Source organism: Oryzias latipes, chromosome 2 (assembly GCF_002234675.1).
Source record: "Oryzias latipes chromosome 2, ASM223467v1".
Taxonomy (NCBI): domain Eukaryota; kingdom Metazoa; phylum Chordata; class Actinopteri; order Beloniformes; family Adrianichthyidae; genus Oryzias; species Oryzias latipes.
In genome coordinates this window covers 9,432,649-9,447,444 of record NC_019860.2, presented here as the reverse complement: position 1 = coordinate 9,447,444, position 14,796 = coordinate 9,432,649, and the positions used below count along the sequence as shown (strand labels likewise).

At 40.3% G+C, this 14,796-nt stretch overlaps 1 long non-coding RNA gene across 2 annotated transcripts; it reads right to left on the bottom strand.

Annotated features, from left to right (window-relative positions):
- Positions 1-9,815: 9,815 nt before the first annotated feature.
- On the bottom strand, positions 9,816-10,794 carry LOC111948760. 2 transcript variants are annotated; one of them, XR_002874744.1, is made up of 3 exons: positions 10,751-10,794; positions 10,260-10,339; positions 9,816-10,181 (listed from the first exon to the last, which is right to left on the bottom strand). It is a non-coding gene; the product is annotated as an uncharacterized LOC111948760 (long non-coding RNA). The 2 variants fall into 2 exon arrangements; XR_002874743.1 differs by lacking the exon at positions 10,751-10,794 and having other exon boundaries at positions 9,817-10,181; positions 10,260-10,592.
- Positions 10,795-14,796: the final 4,002 nt, after the last annotated feature.

Below are 14,796 nucleotides of genomic sequence, written 5' to 3'. Positions count from 1 at the left end.
GGGAACATGCTATCTAGTGTATCTGCTATGTGTTTACCCGGCACCATTGACCGTTTGGCCGCTCCCGTTCGAGAACCACTCTACGAAGGGAACATGCTATCTAGTGTACCTGCTATGTGTTTACCCGGCACCATTGACCGTTTGGCCGCTCCCTTCGAGAACCACTCTACGAAGGGAACATGCTATCTAGTGTATCTGCTATGTGTTTACCCCGGCACCATTGACCGTTGGGCCGCTCCCGTTCGAGAACCACTCTACGAAGGGAACATGCTATCTAGTGTATCTGCTATGTGTTTACCCCGGCACCATTGACCGTTGGGCCGCTCCCATTCACCAGGGGAGCATACTACCTCAAAGAGAGAGGGAAAGAAATGAAATGGGAGCCGACATAAGAAGTACTCCTACCTGATCTTAGAACGTAAAGCCCACGTCCGCAAAACGCTGGCGGAACTATAATTCTAGCCGCCATGGACGACCCTAGGATGACACAAACTTACATCCAATACAATGCTCCCGATGACATCCTATGCCATGAATGAAATAACCCCATATTTGAAGCTTCCATCACATACTATGACGGGGTTAACGGCCATAAACATTTCATCTGGCATAATATTCACACAAGCTTAGTAAAATCCATTATTCTAAGCTGCCATCACACTATGACGGGCTCGACGCCATTATATACACATCATGCATGCTACTAACGCAGGCTTAATAACTGCCATTATTACGAACTCCAACGACAATACCACAACGAGCTTAACGGCCACAAAGTTTTCTCCCATTTGGCATACCAATTAAAATGATTGAATTGATACAACTTAGAGCAACCTAAATTTTGAGGCTTCCACCTGACAAATAATTTTCTTTCAACATTTATAATCCAAGAATTTCACACTCATTCTGCAGCTGACATAGATTGATTCAAGCCAGAAGTGTCCTTGGAACGCAGAGGAGGTCCACCACCCCTTCACTTTCAGTGCAGCAATAGGTACGTTGAGCAGTCATCGTTGCAGCACCAGATCAGGGAATGCATGGGTGACATCATTTCCTGGAAACGGAGAAGCTGATCGGGGCGTGAGGGTTCGCAGGCTCAGGATGCGATGCATAGATAAAAAACAAAGCAGTATTAGTCTTGACAAGAATATATAAATAACCCAGAAACTGATCAGTTTCAAAATGATTGAGATAAATTAAATAACAGTGCTTTTAAAAACAAATCTGAGAAAGTGAAATTTAGTAGATAGTTAAGGTAAAGACCCATTGTGGATTTATCGCACCCAAGAAACCACCATAATTACAAATTCCAACAGTGAAATAATAGTGAAATATATGACCTGCACGGAATCTTAACACCAATTTTTTGTTTTATATATTCCAATGATAAAAGTAACCTTTGACAGTTTCAGAGGGACGCACCTTCAGGAGGCCATCGAGGAGTAGGAGTAGTAGATGGGAAGAGTAGCCAAGGAGATTTGTAGATGAGGAAGGTCAACATCCCACGTAGCAGAGGATTACAGCTCGGCTGGATTTGATGCCTTGTATATGATATTAATGGTTCTCAAATTTTTTATTTAGCCAAGGGCGACTGGATACTGCAAAAGAGAACTTGAGAGCCATGAGGGATCATGGTTTTGATATTATTTTTGCTAGACTGAACCTTAAGCATTCAGAGGCGGAGTATAACAAGCCTCCAAATGGGGATGCATCTAGCAGAGTGCCATCTGCTTAGAAAAGTCAGACCGAAGACTGACTTGTGGACACAAGATTTAACTCTTGAACTAAGCTTGAGAGCGCAAGTGATATATTTCCTATGGTCAGGGTAGAAGTTGCTCAAAGTGTTAATTAACCAAGTCAACCGATGACACAATACTATCATTCAATATTGAAACAGCCTTAATATAATCTCCAAGGATGAAATAACCGGACGACCCCTTGAGAACCATCAGAGCTGTAGATTCTGGCGGCCGGTCAAACACAAACCACTCTTCTTAAATCCTTTTCCCCCAAACCAGAAGGCGCAGACACAGGAGAACAAGTGGAGGAAGCCTGAAGACACAACATTCATCACAAAACCACTCCAGGCATAGAGAGGGAAAGATCAAACGCAAAACACGAAAATCCAGAACAGGAACACGCGGCCCAGGATCGAACTACCCCCAGCCGAGAAAACAAGGCCGCGACGAGACCGACACACTCACTAATGCGGCCGACGCAAGTCCCTGAGGACAGGGCAGGACCCACTGGGGTACACAGAGCAGGGAAAAAACAGGCGGAGCAGAACGTGCGGGGCAATGAATGAGGATCGCTGAGTGAATAAAATGAGCCATAGACGCTGCATAAGAGAGACCAATCATAAGGGAAAATGTCCATAGCGCAGAGACGGGTCCAAGAGACACTGATTCACATTCCAACTAACCAGCAGCTACAACAACGAAGAAAACAAACAGAAGAACCGCCATAATAATAAAGCCAGCATCAAATTAAAGACAATCAAGATTTACACACAGCTCCCAAAGAACAAAACAGCAATAGAAAATAAATGCTAAAAGCCACGATAAATTCAGCCAGCATGAGAAACCTGTCCAAACGAGGACTGCCAGCCTTCACAACCACAGAAAGGACCCCACAACCCCTGAAAAAAAAAAAATAAAACAACCGGACGACGCAGAACTACGCAGCAGAAAAAGAATCAGAAGTGCATCATAAAGGACCCGAAAAAAACTACAATTCCCAGGGTCCTTAGGGGCGTGACGTCACCGAAGTAAACAGGAAGTGAGACGCAGCCATAGAAAACTACATGGGAAAAGTACCGCACGACGCTCACCGTGGATAATTGGGGTGACCACGGCAGACGAGAAGACCCGACTACTCCTGATCGGGGGGCACGGACATCCCGAACATTGCGGAAAGCACACCCCCTGCAGATGCACGCGACCGCGGCGAAACGAACGCGCTGTGCGCCGTCAGCCGCCCGCGGATCGGCAGCCGCCCGCGGAGCGGAGGAGAAATTAAGGAGAGCAGACGCGGCGAAACCAAAACCCCACATCAGAAAGATGGGGATCATCCTTCCCAAGGACGGGGGAACATGGCAAGACGCCGAAAGAGAAGGAGACCCGCGGGCTCGGAGACCGGCGAAGAATGAGCGCTGAAGGTAAGAGAGAATGAACAATTGTACACCTGACTTAAATAGGACGCTAAGCAGGTGGGTTAATTAACAGACCCGCCCTAGGGGAGTAAACTGCAATTCTGCCGAGTGTCTGCCCGAAATGCGACGAGTCGCTTATTTAAACATTTATAATGCTACTTTTTACCTATTGCAAGCAATTTTTTAGAACGTAACCCCAGGGATAAAAGAGGGACCACTGTACATGCATCCAGGTTTGATATGTTTATTACCAAATGAAATGGTCAAGCTTTGCAACTTTGCATTTCCACAAGATTTTAAGAAAAGTTTAAACCGAAAGTCACATTGTCTCCTTTTTCCTTTGTGCTTTTTACTTTGTTTAAATTGTGATCCGTAGAGTACTGCGGATTAATCCTAAGTGCACGCATCATTCAAAGTCCTCATTCTCTGCTTCCTCAAAAGAAGGCATGTCAGTGGGATTGAGGAGAGCTTCGAAGTATTCCTTCCACTGCCTGACAATCCAATCGAAGTCAACAGCTGAAGTCACCTGCACTGAAAACTGTGCCTTTAGAGAACTGCTTTCCCCTCCTGAGACGACAGACGGTCTGCCAGAATCTCTTCGAGGCCAACCGATAGTCTTTCTCCATGGCCTCACCGAACTCCTCCCAGAAATCTCCCCCGTGAACACTATGGCTATCATTGAAAATCATTTGTGAGATGAATTGTGTAAAAGCTGTAATAAAAGTAATTAAAGTCAACAATGGAGAGAATTTGATTGGAAAGTAAAAATGAGATCCTTCTCTACACCTCTAACTATTTCTAAATCCACTAAACTATTATCAGCGCTATGCAGGAGAAAAAGACGAACAATAGGCGTACAAACACATATTTAAGGAGGGCCCTTTTATTACAGAAAACTGGATCAAAGTTTTTAAAAAAAATTAAAAAAATCCTTAAAAATAAATTGTCTTCAAATGTACAGCTACATCTGCTTAGTGTGATTTATAATATCTTCAAGAGGGAACAAGGAAATGTACATATGATATTAGTAACAGGGAGAAAAATGATCATAATAAACTGGAAAAATGTCAACGTTCCAACAATAAATAAATTGGAAAATTAAACTAAAACACTTTTATGTGATGAAAATTTTGCACCTCCTCCCTTCATCTGGATATTTGATATTTTTAATGAGAAATGTAGTTCTCATTAAATACAACATGTTAATCTTTAGGTTTAAGCTTATTTAAAGGGCCTGTATCATTCAAAATCAAATGTTTGAGCTTTCAAGTGTATTATAATGTCAGATGTGCTGGTTTTTATCCTGTTTTTAGATTTTGGTTTTATGGTGTGTTGGTGTATGAGTGAGTAAGGGTGGGCAATGATTGCTGTTTTTTCAGCTGCCCTAAAACCATATTGCCTACTCCTGTTTCATAACCCCCCCCACCACCACCTCTTTTAAGGGCCATGTGCTTGGACGGAGCGTGTCCGGCGACAACGGTGGAGGCTCGATTGGGGCTTGAATGTGGATTTAGTTTTTTCACGTAAGTGCTTGCCACAGAGTGGGTTGTTTTCTTTTGTTTTAATCTTTGGTTACCGATCTCCTCCACATGGGCTGGCCCCGTGCTCCGTTGGTAAGCCTCCACCGTTGAAGGGTCTCCTCCCCAATCTTCCCTCCCCAGTGTGATTGCGTCCCTTGTTTTAATATATTTTAGCCTAATAAAATAGCTAAATAGCAATGCTAACCAAAAGTGCTAGCATTGCTATCTGCATCATTAACTGTCTCAGAAAAACACATTGATTAAGATGCTAATAATGCTAACTACTGTATGCTAGTTATGCTAATGTGGCTAAAAGTACTAGCAGTGCAGTCCCCATCAACTGAATCTGAAAAATACATTGCTTAAGATGTTAATACTGGTAAGACCTGCATGTGATATGTTGAAATATAAATACCCTTTTTTCAAAATGGCGGCTTTTCTGTTGGTTTCATCTCCATAGCAACCATTTTATTTTTTGGTTGCCTGGGGATAACGAACAGATTGATTAGAGTTTCATAAGAATCAGCAAAAGTAAACATTTGGAGTTACTTAGCAACAACACCGACATTCCTTATATGTTCATATCCAGTGTTATATCACTTTCTTTACTTCTAGCCATGGATGCATGCATTACATTTTTACAGTATTTTGTTAAATGTGCAATTAATAGGAAAAAGCTACTTTTGCAAGTTTGCCACACGCACGCCGTTCAAAATCTACAACTTCTAATTGCAATTTTTTTTCTATAATTGCTTCCTAATGATGGACGAGAACTGAACTAAAAACCATAACTGGGGATGCTCCACCACCAACAGAATTTTACCTAACACCAGCTGCTTCCTCGGAAAAACTACCAGACAAAACCTCAGAAGAAAATCCAACTGGCAGTGAAGAAAATCTAAAAGGTGGATCTTCCAAAGAAGAAAAAACAAAAACAAGATCAAAGTGCTTCAGAAGAATTAGGAGGTTCTTTACCAGAGTGAGAAAGTTCTTCACACCAAAAGTAAACTAAAAATATTGGAAAAAAACACCTGTGGGGTTTTTCTGGGCACTCCAGTTTCCCCACTGCCCCACAACCCAGATGAGCGGAAAAAGATGGATGGATGGATAGATGGATGGATGAATGGATAGATGGTTAGATGTCTGGAAGGTTCTTTTCTGCACAAATCACTATGTACAGAAATGTTTGTGTTCTTTTGTGCATTAGTGGGTTCTCTCCAGGTGCTCCGGCTTTCCCTAAAAAAGACTTTTTAAAAAGGGAATTAAAGGGCTTAGAGCGCCATCTTCCCTCTCCATCACGTCTACACGACACCCGCCCTCACTGTCTGCACCTACACCTTCTCTTTCTGTTAGGCTGTCTGAGCTGCATGTGGCTAAAACTGATAGTAATAATAAGTATTATTATTATTAATAATCAAACAAATAAATAAATAAATAAGTAAAAAATAAATAAATAAATAAATATCAGTCACTAACATATATAGATAATGAACCAAATTAAAGCTGGGCAGCCTTGTGGGTTTTCTCCCAGCATTTCAGTTTCCCCACAGTAATTGTTAGTGATTGGCTAGCTACTGATAATTATCCCCTCCATGAATCGCCACCTTATCGTGGTGGAGTGGTTTGCACGCCCGAATGATCCAAGGAGCCGGTACCTGGGTGGTGTTCCACCTCAAACTGGTCCTGGGAGACGTATGGTGTCAAATTAGCGCCTAAAGTATTGCGCATCAAAACAGTAAAACCGCGCATCAAAACCCCAAATCTGCGAATCAAAATGCATAAATTGAGAACCAAAACCCACAATTTGCAACCAAAAGCTATAACCCAAAGCACAATCCTATTTCTCAGCTGCTGATTTGTTTTCTCGCCATTCTGAAATCCTGTTTTTGAGTTGCAGTTTTATTTTGAAATTGTCTTTTTGAGTTGCGCTTTTATTTTTTGAGTTGCGCTTTTATTTTTTGCGGTTTTGATTCTAAAACCTGTCGACACGTAAAAACAGCGACATGTCAGTCAAGGGGAGGGGAGGCGGGACATCCCTGAAATCCAGAAGCTCATTGGCTGCCGAATAACACCGAGTCTTACGTCAACAGTACAGTTTAGAATGTGCCGGTAAGTTTTTCATGTTTTTCATATCTTTTACTATATTAAACGATCAAAGTTGTACTTTATTTAACCAGAGGACGCCAGCACAGTCAGATGAGGAGCTCCACCAGTAGCTGCTAGTGAAAAAAGATGTTGGAAATTTAGATGTTGCATGAAAAACTATCATCATTGTTCTCCTGTGTTAGCATGCTAGCTAGCTCAATGCTAGCGGGGTTTTCCAGCTCTTTTCATGGCTTTTATGGATTAAACAAAGTCAATTTTTTACCACAGTGTCAGGATCAGTCTTGTAAACCTGGGAATAATTGCCCGTGAATTGTCACTAGGATTAATCAAAGATTTTTTTCAAGAAATACATTCATGTATAATTTAATTTATAAGGTTTCTCAATATACCTTTAGGGATTACAGATTGATTGAACAAAGCAACATATTTCTGTAAGAAAAGTGCCACCTTTCCTAGTTTGGGATCAAGTTCATCCCTATTTAAAAAAAAAAGAAAAGTAAATTTATGATTCAGAAACACATTATTTATTTGAGGTACCAGAACAAATTTCCCACATGTGTGATCAATAAAGTTTTTCTGATTCTGAACTGTATTCCCAAACCATTTTATTCTCAACCTTAAAGATTGCAGGTTCACAAAGGAAGTTAACTTTCACAATATGCAGCTACTGAGTATTATTTAATGTGTGTGTGTGTGTGTGTGTGTATATATATATATATATATATATATATATATATATATATATATATATATATATATATATATATATATATTCTGATTTTAACTGTCTTAAATACATTTTTCTTTGTGTGCAGGATGCTGTGGACATTGGACGACAGACTAACTTAAACCAGGCAGAGCAGGGGCCTGTTTCAGAAAGGAGGTTCAACCAACTCTGAGGTTAAACTTGAACTCTGAGTTGGTCAATCGAGAGATTAACAACTCTGAGTTTTCTGTTTCAGAGCAGCTGATCGGAGTTAGGTCAATCAATTCTGAGTGGACTGATTCGGAGTTAAGCGTGCGCACCGCGACTATAAGAAGCCATTATCAATGGAGTGCAGATATTACGAGTCACCATGGCAACCGTGAAAAAAAGAAGTCTCCGTATTTTTCGCCAGCTAAACTTGACGTGCTGCTGCAGAGTTACAGTGAATATGAGAACATATTCCAGAAGAAAAGCAACACCGCTGCATCTGCAAAACAGAGACAGTTAGCGTGGGAGAACACAGCTGCTCAAGTTAATGCCTAAGTTTGCATTTAAATCATTGTTATAAAATATTGACTGTAATAACTTTTTAAATAGAGTAAGGTGTGAAATAAAAAATGGCGATATTTAGGTGTACTTTTGAAGTGTTATTCCTGGTGTAATTGCATGAAATGCTGCATAGTGTACAGAACCAATCTGGGGAAAAATGCATTTAACGTCGGTAATGTTTAGAGGACTTTTTTGTTAACCTTCCCCTCTTGCAAACGTTGGTCAGTTTAATATTAATACATGCAATTGTGTTTTCAAAAGTGAACTTTTGTCTACCCTTGTATTGATCAACTGGTATAGGTTTATATGGGATTAAGAAAGTAAGCAGAACTAGCAAATTGTGTTTCCAAAAAGTAATTGTTTCATTAATCTAATTCAATGTCCCTGATTTCATTTTCATGTAGATGCAATCCTGCAGGAATTAAAAGAACATGGCAGCAGCTAAAAATGAAGTATAAAAACATAATTCAATCAGGTCCATGGGGAGCATGTCATGGATGTAGGCTTTGTTGACAATATTTGACATATGAAACATCTACATAGCAATATCTAATGTTGTTTTCATTGTATATATGTAATTGACTGCAACGAAAAACGGTAACGCTCAAACAAAAACGTATGGGGAAATGACAAAAAATCGAGTCTAGGTCTCAAAATCCTCGCACGACGTAAATGTAATTCTCTAGGAATTAATGCAGCCTCCTCGTCTATTGGGTCCTCCAAAAAAGGACAAGCCATTCTTGTCACTTGTCTCTGTGTGACGGAAATTTGGGCAATGAACATAAAAAAGAAGAAGAAAAAAAACATAAAATTGAGAAGAAGATGCATAAAATTAAAATAAATACAAAAAATAGCGTATATTAAAACTAATAGAATAAATTAGCAGTTAAAATCAACTAAAAGCTAAATTAAAAAGGTGAGTCTTGAGCCTCTTCTTAAAAACCTCTACAGTCTCTGCGGCCCGGAGGTTCTCCGGAAGGCCGTTCCACAGGCGAGGACCATAATGGCAGAACTAAGCCTCACCATAAGTTTTGGTCCTCACCTTGCGAACAACTAAGAGGCCAGCACTGGAAGACCTCAAGGTCCGCGAGGGCTCATATTTTAAAAGAATATCATTTAAATAAGAAGGCCCAAGACCATAAAAACATTTATAAACCATTAAAAGAATTTTAAAATCAATCCTGAAACGCACAGGGAGCCAATGCAGCGATTTTAAAACCGGTGTAATGTGTTCCCGCCCTCTGGTTCTCGTCAGCACTCGTGCCGCTGAGTTCTGTAGAAAAAGGGGAGGGGACCGACAGAAACCTTGAGTTTAGAGAATAAAACCTGCTCCCGACCAGGTTAGGTTCACAGCGTAAGTAACCATGGACACTGACTCCGAGTATAAGTTACCTCTCTTTCAGAAACGGGTTTGACTTACTCTGCTTTCTCTGGTTTAACAAACCTCCCATTCTGAAACGGAAAACCCAGGGTTTCCCTGATTTCAGGGTTAACGCACTCAGAGTTTACACTTAACCTTCTTTCTGAAACAGGCCCCAGGAAACTGTTGGAGTTGTTGTTCCCTCTGTGGCTTGTCCTCTCTCCTCTCAGACCTGTCACTATTGTTCAACCCTTGTGGGACATCGGAAAACCATGGCCAAGACATTAACATTTATGTACTGATCTATGCATGTCATCTCAGCAGGATGTAACAAAAACTAACAATGTGAACAGATCTCATCTGCCTTACAAAATACTGCACCCCTTAAGAAAAGAAATGGCTAATAATCACCACTGGTATTTTGTAATGCTTCATTTTTTAATCTTTGACCATTAAATGTGTTTTGTACAAAAGACTGATGGTTTTGCAAAGATCTTTGAAACACAGAGTCAAGTGTTTTAGATTCTGTGAAATTCTGAACCCCAATTCAGAGAAATTAAAATAACTGTTTTTAAAACTCCTCAAAAGACTTGAGGTGGAAAAGTCACTGTTTTCGTGCAGGTGGCACTGAGAAATGGGAAGCAGACAGTGTGCCTGGGCATGTTGTCAATGCAATCAAGGTCAAAATGGACAACTATTTTAAATGCTTCTCTTTCAGTTAACAGGAGATGTCTGTGAGCCTGCTGGACAGCCTTTGCATTACACCAGGGCCGTCTTTGGAGCCTGCATCTGGAAAGAAACAAAACCAGCAAAGTCAATTAAACAAAAAAAGAAGAGAAAAAATAAGATTAAAATTGTTTTCTTTACCTTAAAGAAGTTGTGGACATCCACTTCGTTGCTACCTCAGTATTCCTGCCTTTTTTGTTATGGCATGCATAACAACGGCCCTTATAGAAAACAACAGACATACAGCAATAGTCCATTTTAAAACCACCACCTAATTAAAAAGAAACTAATAATTCTATTGATGTCTAATACTGGACTAATTTTATGGGGAATAAAGCACGTTTTTGCTGGTCTGCTACAATTTACTCTGCTCTGATTCACTGAACCAGAATTCTGCCAGTCTGCATAGTGCAGACGCATACATACCCCGCTAGCATTGAGCTAGCTAGCATGCTAACACGGGAGAACAATGCTGATAGTTTTTCATGCAACATCTAAATTTCCAACATTTTTTTTCACTAGCAGCTACTGGTGGAGCTCCTCATCTGACTGTGCTGGTGTCCTCTGGTTAAATAAAGTACAAGTTTGATCGTTTAATATAGTAAAAGATTTGAAAAACATGTAAAACTTACCGGCACATTCTAAACTGGTCTGTTGACGTAAGACTCGGTGTTATTCGGCAGCCAATGAGCTTCTGGATTTCAGGGATGTCCCGCCTCCCCTCCCCTTGACTGACATGTCGCTGTTTTTACGTGTCGACAGGTTTTAGAATCAAAACCGCAAAAAATAAAAGCGCAACTCAAAAAATAAAAGCGCAACTCAAAAAGACAATTTCAAAATAAAACTGCAACTCAAAAACAGGAATGGCGAGAAAACAAATCGCCAGCTGAGAAATAGGATTGTGCTTTGGGTTATAGCTTTTGGTTGCAAATTGTGGGTTTTGGTTCTCAATTTATGCATTTTGATTCGCAGATTTGGGGTTTTGATGCGCGGTTTTACTGTTTTGATGCGCAATACTTTAGGCGCTAATTTGACACGATAGAGACGGGCCAGACTAAGGGCGATTCAACCAAAAACCTTTTCATTACTAGATCCACCTACTCCCCCAATAAGAGTTACCAGTGCCCCCACCCTGGAGCCAGACTAGTCAGTTCTTGTCTGGTGGCTTTTAATTGCTCTGGGGCAGTGGGGCCTGTGGTTTGACAAAAAAAAGCCCTGGAGAGCAATAAACACTAGAACTGTGACCACCATCACTTCTCAGCTGTGATCGTACAGTGGTTAGTACTCTGCGTTGTGGCCGCAACAACCCCGGTTCGAATCCGGGTCACAGCAGGATGTTCAGAGATTCTGAATAAGCACTTTCTGTAAACATACAATGTTTTATCATGAATTACTTCAATGCTGCAAAACCTTACATCTTCTTGTAACGAAAATACATCCAAGATGCCAGAACTTGGCTGTCTCCACATGCCCAAAAGCTTAAGTCTGTTGGACACCCCTATCCCAACTGAAAAAAAGATAGTCTTAGGAGTTTTTCTTGTGAAAGATGTAGGTGTTTCATAGAGATTTTCAATGGTTTTAATCCCTCCAATCCTGTGGACAGTGCAGGTGCTGTTCATGAGATCAGTGCATGTTCCTTGTTCTCAACCAACCCGGTTGCCCTTTTTTTTCTTGCAAAGGCCTATGTAACTGAAGGTCTAAATTGTGCTTTAATTAGAATGTGGCTTAGGAACTCCGTACAACAGCATCATCGGTGCATCAACTTACAAGAGAATTCTTCACAAAACACTTACCATACACACAACAATCATAGCTTATGCTTTCAACGACTCTAACGGGAACTCTCAAACACACATGTACTCTCCTTATGATTGCAACCAATCCTATCTACGACCATCCATGGGCGTGGATAACCCAAAGAGCCACAGCAGCCGTACAGGTGCGCATGATTTTAGCTTTAAACATCTATGGCCTTAAGTCACCAAGTTCCCATCCAAGTGTCACAGCAACACACAATTCTGTGCATTTGAATTGATCTCACTGTCAGATTCTTTTACCGGTGAAAATCTGAATAAATAGTTAACAGCTGCTACTTAGTGGCGGCAACCTTAAACTACCAGGACAAAAACAGGATTCACGGTGTTGCCCAAAGACCCTTGGAAACTTGGGAAGGCATGGTGGAAATGAGCCTGTTGTCTTTGTCTTTATTTTGGTGTCACTTTCAGACTAAGTAAAGACAGCTGTTGTGATAAAGTCTTATTCTTGAATGTTGGTTTCTTGTCTCACAGCTTGGTGTACCAAGACCACTATGGTGTTTTCTGTATGGTGATTAAAGCCAGTGTCTACCCACATGCCGCTGTTAAGGCTGATACTAAGTAAAGAGAGAATGGAACAATGTTTTTGACTAAAAGGGGCAAAAGTATTGTGAATGAAAGACCGGAGTGGTCACCTGCTGTGATTGTGATGTGAAAATGTGTCTCTCCTATATGTGTGTATGAAGACAACAAACTTAGCATTTCTAATGTTCTTGAGGTCCAACTGTGTTTTGACAAAAAAGCTCTGGAGAGCAACAAAGACTAGAACTGTGACTACCATCACTTCTCAGCTGTGATCGTATAGTGGTTAGTACTCTGCGTTGTGGCTGCAGCAACCCCGGTTCGAATCCGGGTCACAGCAGGATGTTAAGAAATTCTGAATAATCATTCTCTGTAAACTTAGAATGTTTGGAAGGTTGGTGCCAGGCAGGGGAGCTGCCACCAATGTGTGTGTTTGTGAATGTGTGTGTGATTGGGTGAATGTGTGTGTGACTGTAAAGCGCTTTGGGCCTTCAAAGAAGGTAGAAAAGCACTTTATAAGTATTTGCCGTTTACCATGACCACTTAATTGCGTTTGTTCCGAGATTGTGGATACTGCTACGTTTTGAGATGAACTTGTATTAACCTGGAAACTTCTGTATTTCAGCTGAGAATCCAGTTCAGCTATTTTATGGCTGCTGGGCCACACGTTAATCTCCACCTGTAACCTGCTGCTCGTCTGCTCTTAACTGTATGTGCTGTAAATGATGATAACTGTCATAATCCCTGTTTGAGTTTTTATGCTACACTATATGCACCAGTTTAAGCATATCCCAATTCTAAGTTAAAAAATCATGAAGATAAAGGATTTTTAAAATTGGTGTCACAGTCAGGACAGGACAGGTTGAAACCAGTTTAAACACTTAAAGTCAGTTTCCTCTCTTTTGTCTTGTTGGAAAATAACAACAATAAACTTAGATTGTTAAAAACATTTTATTTATTGGTCATCTGCCTTTGAAAAAAATAAAAAATAGAGAGAAACATAAAATATATTTTTTTATTGTCCAACTCTGAGGCTCCAGCTTGTCAAGATCTCAGATATCCTTCTCACTTGATGTTCTCAAGTCCCTGTAGGATAAAATAAAATAAAAACAATTTCAGGAATCCAATCTGTTGAATTACCTTTAAAAAAGATTTATAATTGATAAACACTGGTAAGAAAAAATATATTTGGATAACCCCCCATAGTTGAAAGAAAACAAGTTAAAACAAAGTCATATTCTGTAATTGTGCAGAAATTTCTGATTTCTAATAAAGAAAAAATTTACTCCACATTTGGGTTCATGTTAAAAGTTATTTCTTTGGTTATGAATTCAGGGATGATTTAGAAAACAACAACCAAATCTGCAGGTGATACACTGAGGAAGATTATCACAGAGAACAGACGTAACTATCATCCGGATGATCAATCTATTGCTTTGAGAGAGAAAAAAAACTTTATAATGAGAAATATTTCAATGCTCTTTAATAAATGTTTCACTAAGCATCAGAAATGTTCAGGAGGGGTTTTGAGGAGGAAGGATCAATGATGGACATTCTTCAACTGTGGTACAGGTGGAGTGGTTCTCCGTAGTTGCTGGTCCTGCATGGAAGACGAGGGAAATATTGTATGTAGTATCGTGATTCAGAGATGACATCATTCAGTCATGACATCATTCAATGATTACATCATCAAAGGATGACATTATATGATGTCATCCTTTGGTGATATTAAATCATGTCATCACATGATAACATGCAATGATGTCATTTTACATCATGGCATGATGGGATTTAAATGCATAAATACTCCCCAGAGATCAGCATTCCTTCAACTCAAGAAGAGACAAAGAAAATAAATCAGCTATCAAGAATGAGAAAAATGATGCAACAGGAAGAAAAAGTTACCAAACTCTGGTCCGATATTGTTGAAAACGAGAGTAACATCATCCTGGACGACGACTTTTATAACATGATTGTCTTCCCCGAGGAAAGTTCCAGAGAGGAGACCAGTCAGGACTCTCTCATCCCCCAAGACAATTCATCTCAAATCTCTGATGGTGACAGGCAATGTAGTCAGAGTGACTTTGAAGTTGATCTAGAGGTCAACAATATGATGTCCCCTGACAATAGCTACACCCATGAGCACAGTCTGGACTCTCAAGACAATTCATCTCAAATCTCTGATGCTGACAGGAAATTTAGTCAGAGTGACTTTGAAGGTGATCTGGAGTTTTACTACTCGATGTCCCCTGACAACAGCTACACCGATGAGCACACAGATGAGCAGAGTCTGGACTCTCCCTCCCCCAGAGTATATCCATTTGGACCCTCTGATTCAGATA